General features: G+C 41.6%; 1 long non-coding RNA gene across 1 annotated transcript; it reads right to left on the bottom strand.

Moving 5' to 3' along the window:
* Positions 1 to 245: 245 nt before the first annotated feature.
* On the bottom strand, positions 246 to 5,897 carry LOC128102201 (uncharacterized). Its single transcript, XR_008215351.1, has 2 exons — positions 4,853 to 5,897; positions 246 to 2,295 (listed from the first exon to the last, which is right to left on the bottom strand). It is a non-coding gene; the product is annotated as an uncharacterized LOC128102201 (long non-coding RNA).
* Positions 5,898 to 6,509: the final 612 nt, after the last annotated feature.

Here is a 6,509-nt window from a genome sequence, read left to right as displayed (position 1 = left end):
GAAAAACATACAGCTCAGAGGCAGGGCACTTGCCTAGCATGAGTCCCCCTTCCCTAACAAAAGACCATAGTCCTGGGGCATGATGATACACACCTATAATGCTAGTACTCTGGAGTGTGTGGAGACTGAGGCAGAAGGCTCAAGAGTTCAAGGCCACCCTGGGATATAGAATGAGATGCTGTTTCAAAAAAAAAGAAAAAGTTTTTTTTAAAAAAAAAAGAAAGAAAGAAAAGAAAGAGGTAACATTGACTCTTTCAGTGTTGGAATATTCCACTTTATTTTCCTTTCAGCTTTCTTATCAGAGACTAAGCAAGGGCTTGAGGAAATGCCATGTCTCTACCAAGTCTTCCTGAGCAGATTCCTCTTCCTTTGGTAATTTCCACTCATTGCTGTTATTTTCCCACACACGTAAATCCTAGCTCAACCACACAGCTATAAGTGTCTCAAAGCCCTGCACCATGTCTTACTCATCTCCTGTGGCTCCTGGCAGAGCCTTCAATAGGATCAGAACTCAATACCTCATGACAATGTTGATGATGATTATGGAACCAACTTTCAGCAGTCCATCCAAAGGGCTAGTGTGGTGTTGGCCTTAATGGAGTCACAGAAATATTCTGGAATTTCTCTCTCTTTTCATCCCATTCTTTGAATATCTTTTAAAATAAAGAAGATTGATGGGCCATAAACATTTTTGTTCCAAGAATCTCAAGTTGAGTTTAAATTAAATCAAAAAACCTTTTTTAAAAATCTAATTATGGTCTAGTATCCAACAGAGCTTCCCCGACACCCTGCCTTTTCGGATTTTTTTTTTTTTTTTTAGTGTCTGGCCATAGTAAAATTTTAGCTTATAAATATATACCTACCATGGATGTTCTCCAAATTTAACGTCCTAAAAATTAATTCTGAGCACTGGATCCATTTAAAATGTGGTTGCTACTCAACAATTTCAGAAGAAAGGAAATTGCATCATATGTAACATTTAAAGGAAACTCAGAAGCCAAATTCTCTATAAATAAGAAAAAATGGCCTCGAAAATAAGCAGCAAGAAGCCGGCCGGGCTGGTTAACCTCAGCGGAAAGTCCTCTGGCACCATGAGCCGCTCGCCCAATGGATGCGCAGTAAGAGAATGTCACATGTGACCTGCAGAGGGGGGAGTGAAGTGCGTGGGCTTTGGATACCAACTAGGGAAGTGGTTCAAAAGTAAGAGGCCATTGAGGAGAAGTGGGTTGGTTGAGCTGTGGCCTTAGTGTTACCCCCGGGAAAGCGAGTAGTAACACTCAGTTGTGAGAGGTGCATTAACCTCTTCAGACCACTAGGGTTCAAAGTGTTTCCTAAGGGGTAATTTATTAAATGGCTCCTAATTGCTTGGTAATGTACCTTCCAAAAGTCATTTCTCTGAGCTATGATTAGGCCTGGGCTTTGCCAGGAGCTGTCACTCTCTTTGCAACTCCATGAGGGGAGTCGAGGATGTGGGAGTGGAGCCCCCGGGCAGCTGCGTCTCCAGCCGGAGAGTCCCGCCATCAAAGCCAAACAACTTTCCATTTCGCTTCCCAGGGTGTAAATATTCAGATACAAAATTCGTGCACCATATTTTTATGCGTCTTATAAATTATATATACATTTGGATAGAACATGAGTAACCAGCTCAACTATTTGGGAGGGGGAGAATGACATTTTTTGAGACATGTGAAACTGTTCATTTCACATGACACTTTCTTCAAGATATAAAAATGATCATGGTATATATTTGCTTCTATCACCTATGAGCAAATTTTCTTAGGTTAACTTTGCTTCATCTGGGGGCCAAGCAACATGAATTTCTGACACATAGCTGGCCATCCTTCAGTGGTCCTCCTCGGTAGTCCTCCTCAGAGTTGTCTTCAGGTGCCCTCTTCAGTGGTCCTCCTCGGTAGTCCTCCTCAGAGTTGTCTTCAGGTGCCCTCTTCAGTGGTCCTCCTCGGTAGTCCTCCTCAGAGTTGTCTTCAGGTGCCCTCTTCAGTGGTCCTCCTCGGTAGTCCTCCTCAGAGTTGTCTTCAGGTGCCCTCTTCAGTGGTCCTCCTCAGGAGTCCTCCTCAGAGTTGTCTTCAGGTGCCCTCTTCAGTGGTCCTCCTCAGGAGTCCTCCTCAGAGTTGTCTTCAGGTGCCCTCTTCAGTGGTCCTCCTCAGGAGTCCTCCTCAGAGTTGTCTTCGGTTGCCCTCAATAGTCCTCGGTAGTCCTCTAGCATGGCTCTTTCACCGGACTGCTTAGAGGCTGATTCTGTTAATCAGCAAGACCAGCAGAGGGAGTGCAAGAACACTGTTACAAAAAAAAAAAAAAGAAAGGAAAAAAGAAGAAAAAAAAAAACAATGAAAGGAAATCAAAATTTTAAAACGTATTGCCAAGCAAGAGTTGAAAAGCTGGTGTTGAACTGCAGAGGCTTAACCTCAATGTGGAGGAAGCCTTAGAAATGCCTTTCACGTACCAGGCCACAGCCGAGGGAATACCACTTTCAGTCGATGCTAAAGTCTACACCCTCGTTGACTAGCAGGATGCAGGTGGCCCGACCTTTTCAAGCCTGCAGCATAACTATACCAATAACTTGTATTAAGACAATGAGAACTTTGGGCCACAGCAGAAGGTGATTGCTCCAATGGAGAATGTCTCCAGAGTGAAAGTGATGTCATTTATGTCTTTGTCTAGGTCCCTGTTTAGACCTAACAACAACGGGAAAATGTCTGGGTAGTATTCCCCAACTCACTGGGATAAGATGTCAAACTAGGACCTGGAGTTAGCTACATATCTAATTAGCATAAATGGATGAAAACCACTAGACTACAATAACTAAAATAACTCAGAGGGGGACTTGTCACAGAAAAATTATACATTCAAATCCCAAATGTGGTTTTACAACTCCCATTTCCAGACCACTTAGAGAAGTTGTGTATTTTCTAAACACTTTTTGAGACTAATTGTTAGAAAGGGCTCTTGTTCAATCTACTCAATGAGTTATTTAAAAGTTCCGTGTCCCCGGAGGGGAGACTTACCTACCTGTGTTTCCCAGACTTCAGTAGAACTTCTTAGGAGATAATTGTGGGAGTCCCTAACTACTGTTTCCCAATGGACGTCCCTGAGAAGCTGATAACACAGGTAAATCAGGCTTTACCACAATGAGTCAAATCAAATTCTTTGTTTTACAAGTTTTGAATAGCCCCAGGATCCTGCAACTTGTCTGGAAGTTTGGCAGAAAAAAAAAATAAGTTTGGAAAGTAAATATTCAGTTCTGCTTTCTCCAGTAGATGTCACTTTCTGTACATGGGATATGATACCAAGATCTAGAAGATTCGGAGTTCCTCATGATGATGGCAAAAATGAACATTGGGTTCCAGACATATGCAACCATTGTTAAGCTTTCAGTGGTATTTTCTTGTGTGTGGAAACTTAAGGAATAATTAAGGCAAAGTAAATTCAGTTAGTTAAGTGTCTTCCACATCTCTAAGTAGTGTAGGTCATTAGGCATAACATGCAATAGGACACTACTAGTACCTGTTCAATGGTTATTTTAAAAAAGTATGCATTATTCTAAACCACAGTATAAAATGACTTGATTTTTAAAATACTGTTTTCAAGAGAATAAGCTATTATTATTAATAATGCACCCCATGTTTACCAGGAATCTAGTTAAAAATGAGATTGCTAGCATATGACTTTTTTGAAGTTTCTCTTCCTGAGTTATCTATAACATTTCAATATTCACATCCCCTTCACATGGCTGAGGTGGGGAGGGGGACTCTAGCTCCCTGAAGTGCTCCACTCTACAGCAAGAGATGGCTGTACCAGGAAGAAAAAGGGAGGAAGGGAGGGAGGGAGAGAGGGAGGGAGGGAGGGAGGGAGGGAGGGAGGGTAAGAAAGCATTACAAATTTTAACATCATTTTTATAGCTTCCACACGTTCAAGAATGAAAATCAAAAAAATTAATAGCTGGAATTAGATTAATACTTCCTAAAATACTTTCAAAAATGCTTTTTTCGTTTCTAAACATAAGCCTCATTATGCAGTTCTATTTGTATTCCAATGCAGTTGAATTTTATATTTGAGTTGTTGTAATGGATGACTTTGAAATGACAGAGGAGAGGACATTTTTGTTTCTTATTGATCCAATCAAGGCTTTTGCTTGTAGCTACCATACACTGAAATAACGGAAAAGGCTACAGAGGCTTTTGAAAGTGTGGCCTTCTGGGTCACATTTGATTCAGTCGTTGTATTGACAAATGTGATTTGATAATTGCCAAATTAAGCTCATGAGAAAATTAGTTAAACAACTACTTTTATTTTTTAGATGGTTCAAACAAAAGATATGAAGTTTTGGAGCAAATAATGATAGGATACTAGAACAGAAATTCCCCCAAGGAGGCAAAAACTGGGCACGCAGCATTTTACAAAACAAAGAAATCTGTCGGGCCGTCAAAATAAACAACATCTAAATGGTTGCTTTGGGTTTTAAATATTTTTGCTCAGAGTAGACCCGAAGAGATTCTTATCTGAGGTAGAGATTTCTTGATGTGTTAACTGGGCAGTTCTGCTACTATTCTTGTGTATACTGGGTTAAAACAAAGAGATTATAGGGGTTGGGGTAATAAAGGATTCAAAGGCATCACCTTTAGGCTCCTGGCTTTCAGAGATCATGGCAAGTGCTTTGCTCTTAATTCAGAGTTAGAAACCCACGCTGTAATAAAGCCCAGAATGTTGTTTTTAACCATTTTGAAAAAAAGAGAATTATTACCAAAAAAAAAAAAAAAAAAAAAAAAAGACACGACTGGCAGCACAGAACCCAGGCTGAAGTTGCCCAATTTCGAGAGAACAGACTGTGCCTTACCCGGTGCGCGCACGCTCCCAATCTTGTACTCAACTGTATCTTCAAGTAAATATTGATCTGTCGTTTTTATGAAAGAAAAGAATTGTCACAAAAAGTGTCTTGGAATTGAAGTCAACTGCTTGACATCACCAGGCTGGAATCCTGTAGTTCGATTTGAACCCTGGGCGGCAGAGCCATGCAATGTGCTCCTGGCCTCGGGCTGTAGACTCCTATGCAAAGCAGGCGCCAGCCCGCCTGTTAGCCTGGCTCTAGGCAGAAGCCAGGAAGGCTGCAGCTCCTCACAGCTGGCCTTCTGCTTTGGTCTCTGTCTCTCTGTCCGTTAAAAGACAATCTCTATCTGTCTCCCTGTCTCCCTCCCTCCCTTCTTTCCTTCCTTTCTTCTTGCTACTTTCTTTCCTATTTAAATACTTCTCATTTTCCTCTAACACTTACCTACTTAACAGGTTAGAACAGAAATGCCAGTACACAGCGAGAAACCGTCAGTTGCTTCATTCCGCACACTCGCTTATTTTAGCTTCATAATTTCATTATCATGGGTGCTGCATGTACTACAATTCTTTCAGTTAAATCGTTTTATTCCATATCAGATGACTACAGTGTGAAATTTGTGGCATACATGTAGTAACAAGAATGACAAAATAAATAATGTGAGACTCCACCACGTCCCATACCCAGCTCAAGAAATGTGCCACCACCAGGTCTCTTTTGGACCTTGAGCCCTGCTCACTCATCCTCCTATTCCTCCATCTCATACTCCTCTCCCCGTCCCCTCTCAAAATGCCTCCTGGAACTTTTGAATATAGACTATTTATTTAGGAAAACATAATAAAACTTAAAAAAATTGAAATATTCAAGTAATTTTGATTAGTTAAAAGACCATGTGTATTATTTTTACAATTCTGTGATAGACATATCAAAAGCTCATGAAAACTAAGAATGCTATCACCTGCAAGTGTCTGTCAAATTCTACACAGTGCTCTGAACATTCTAGCACTTCAAATAGATGGTGTTTTGTGCAGCATACAAGTTTGGGATTCCAGAAAGTACTACCCCCTTCTTCCCTTCCTCTCCCTCATCTCCTTCCTTCCCCTCCTCTCCCTCCTCCCCTTCCTTCCCTTCCTCTCCCTCCTCCCCTTCCTTCCCCTCCTCTCCTTTCTCCCCCTCCCCGTCCTGTGCCTGCTGCTTTTAGACAATGCCTCACTCTGGAGACCCAACTGTCCATAAACTCACAGCAGTCCTCCTGCCTCAGCCTCCAAAGTGCTGGGAGTACACTGTTGCTGCCATCCTTGGCTCCAGAAAGCATTTCTCGGGATAGATATTGTATTCTTTTCTGAAGGCTTTGTTTTCAATCTGTAAGCTTATAAGACCCCTTACATCACCCAAAGTTAAGATCAGAATTTAGATAATTGATTAGTAAATTTTTAGGTGCATTATTAAGGGAAAGACTCTCCAAATTACTGACCCTGTCTCAATTTTCTGAAAATGAGCATCTCCCAGTAGGGAGGGGAAAGTATGTCCCAAGGTTCTTGATGAAGAAGGTCTGGGAAGTGAGAATGAAAGCAGAGACCTGCAGTGGCATCCTGTCTTCCCAGACTCCGATCGCCTTCCCTTCTGCCTTCCAAAGGGAGTGCCATGCAGTCACCATGCAAATCCAGGA

This window comes from Peromyscus californicus, unplaced genomic scaffold (assembly GCF_007827085.1).
Source record: "Peromyscus californicus insignis strain IS unplaced genomic scaffold, ASM782708v3 Scaffold_7__1_contigs__length_154581171, whole genome shotgun sequence".
Lineage (NCBI taxonomy): Eukaryota > Metazoa > Chordata > Mammalia > Rodentia > Cricetidae > Peromyscus > Peromyscus californicus.
This window is presented reverse-complemented; position numbering and strand designations above follow the sequence as displayed.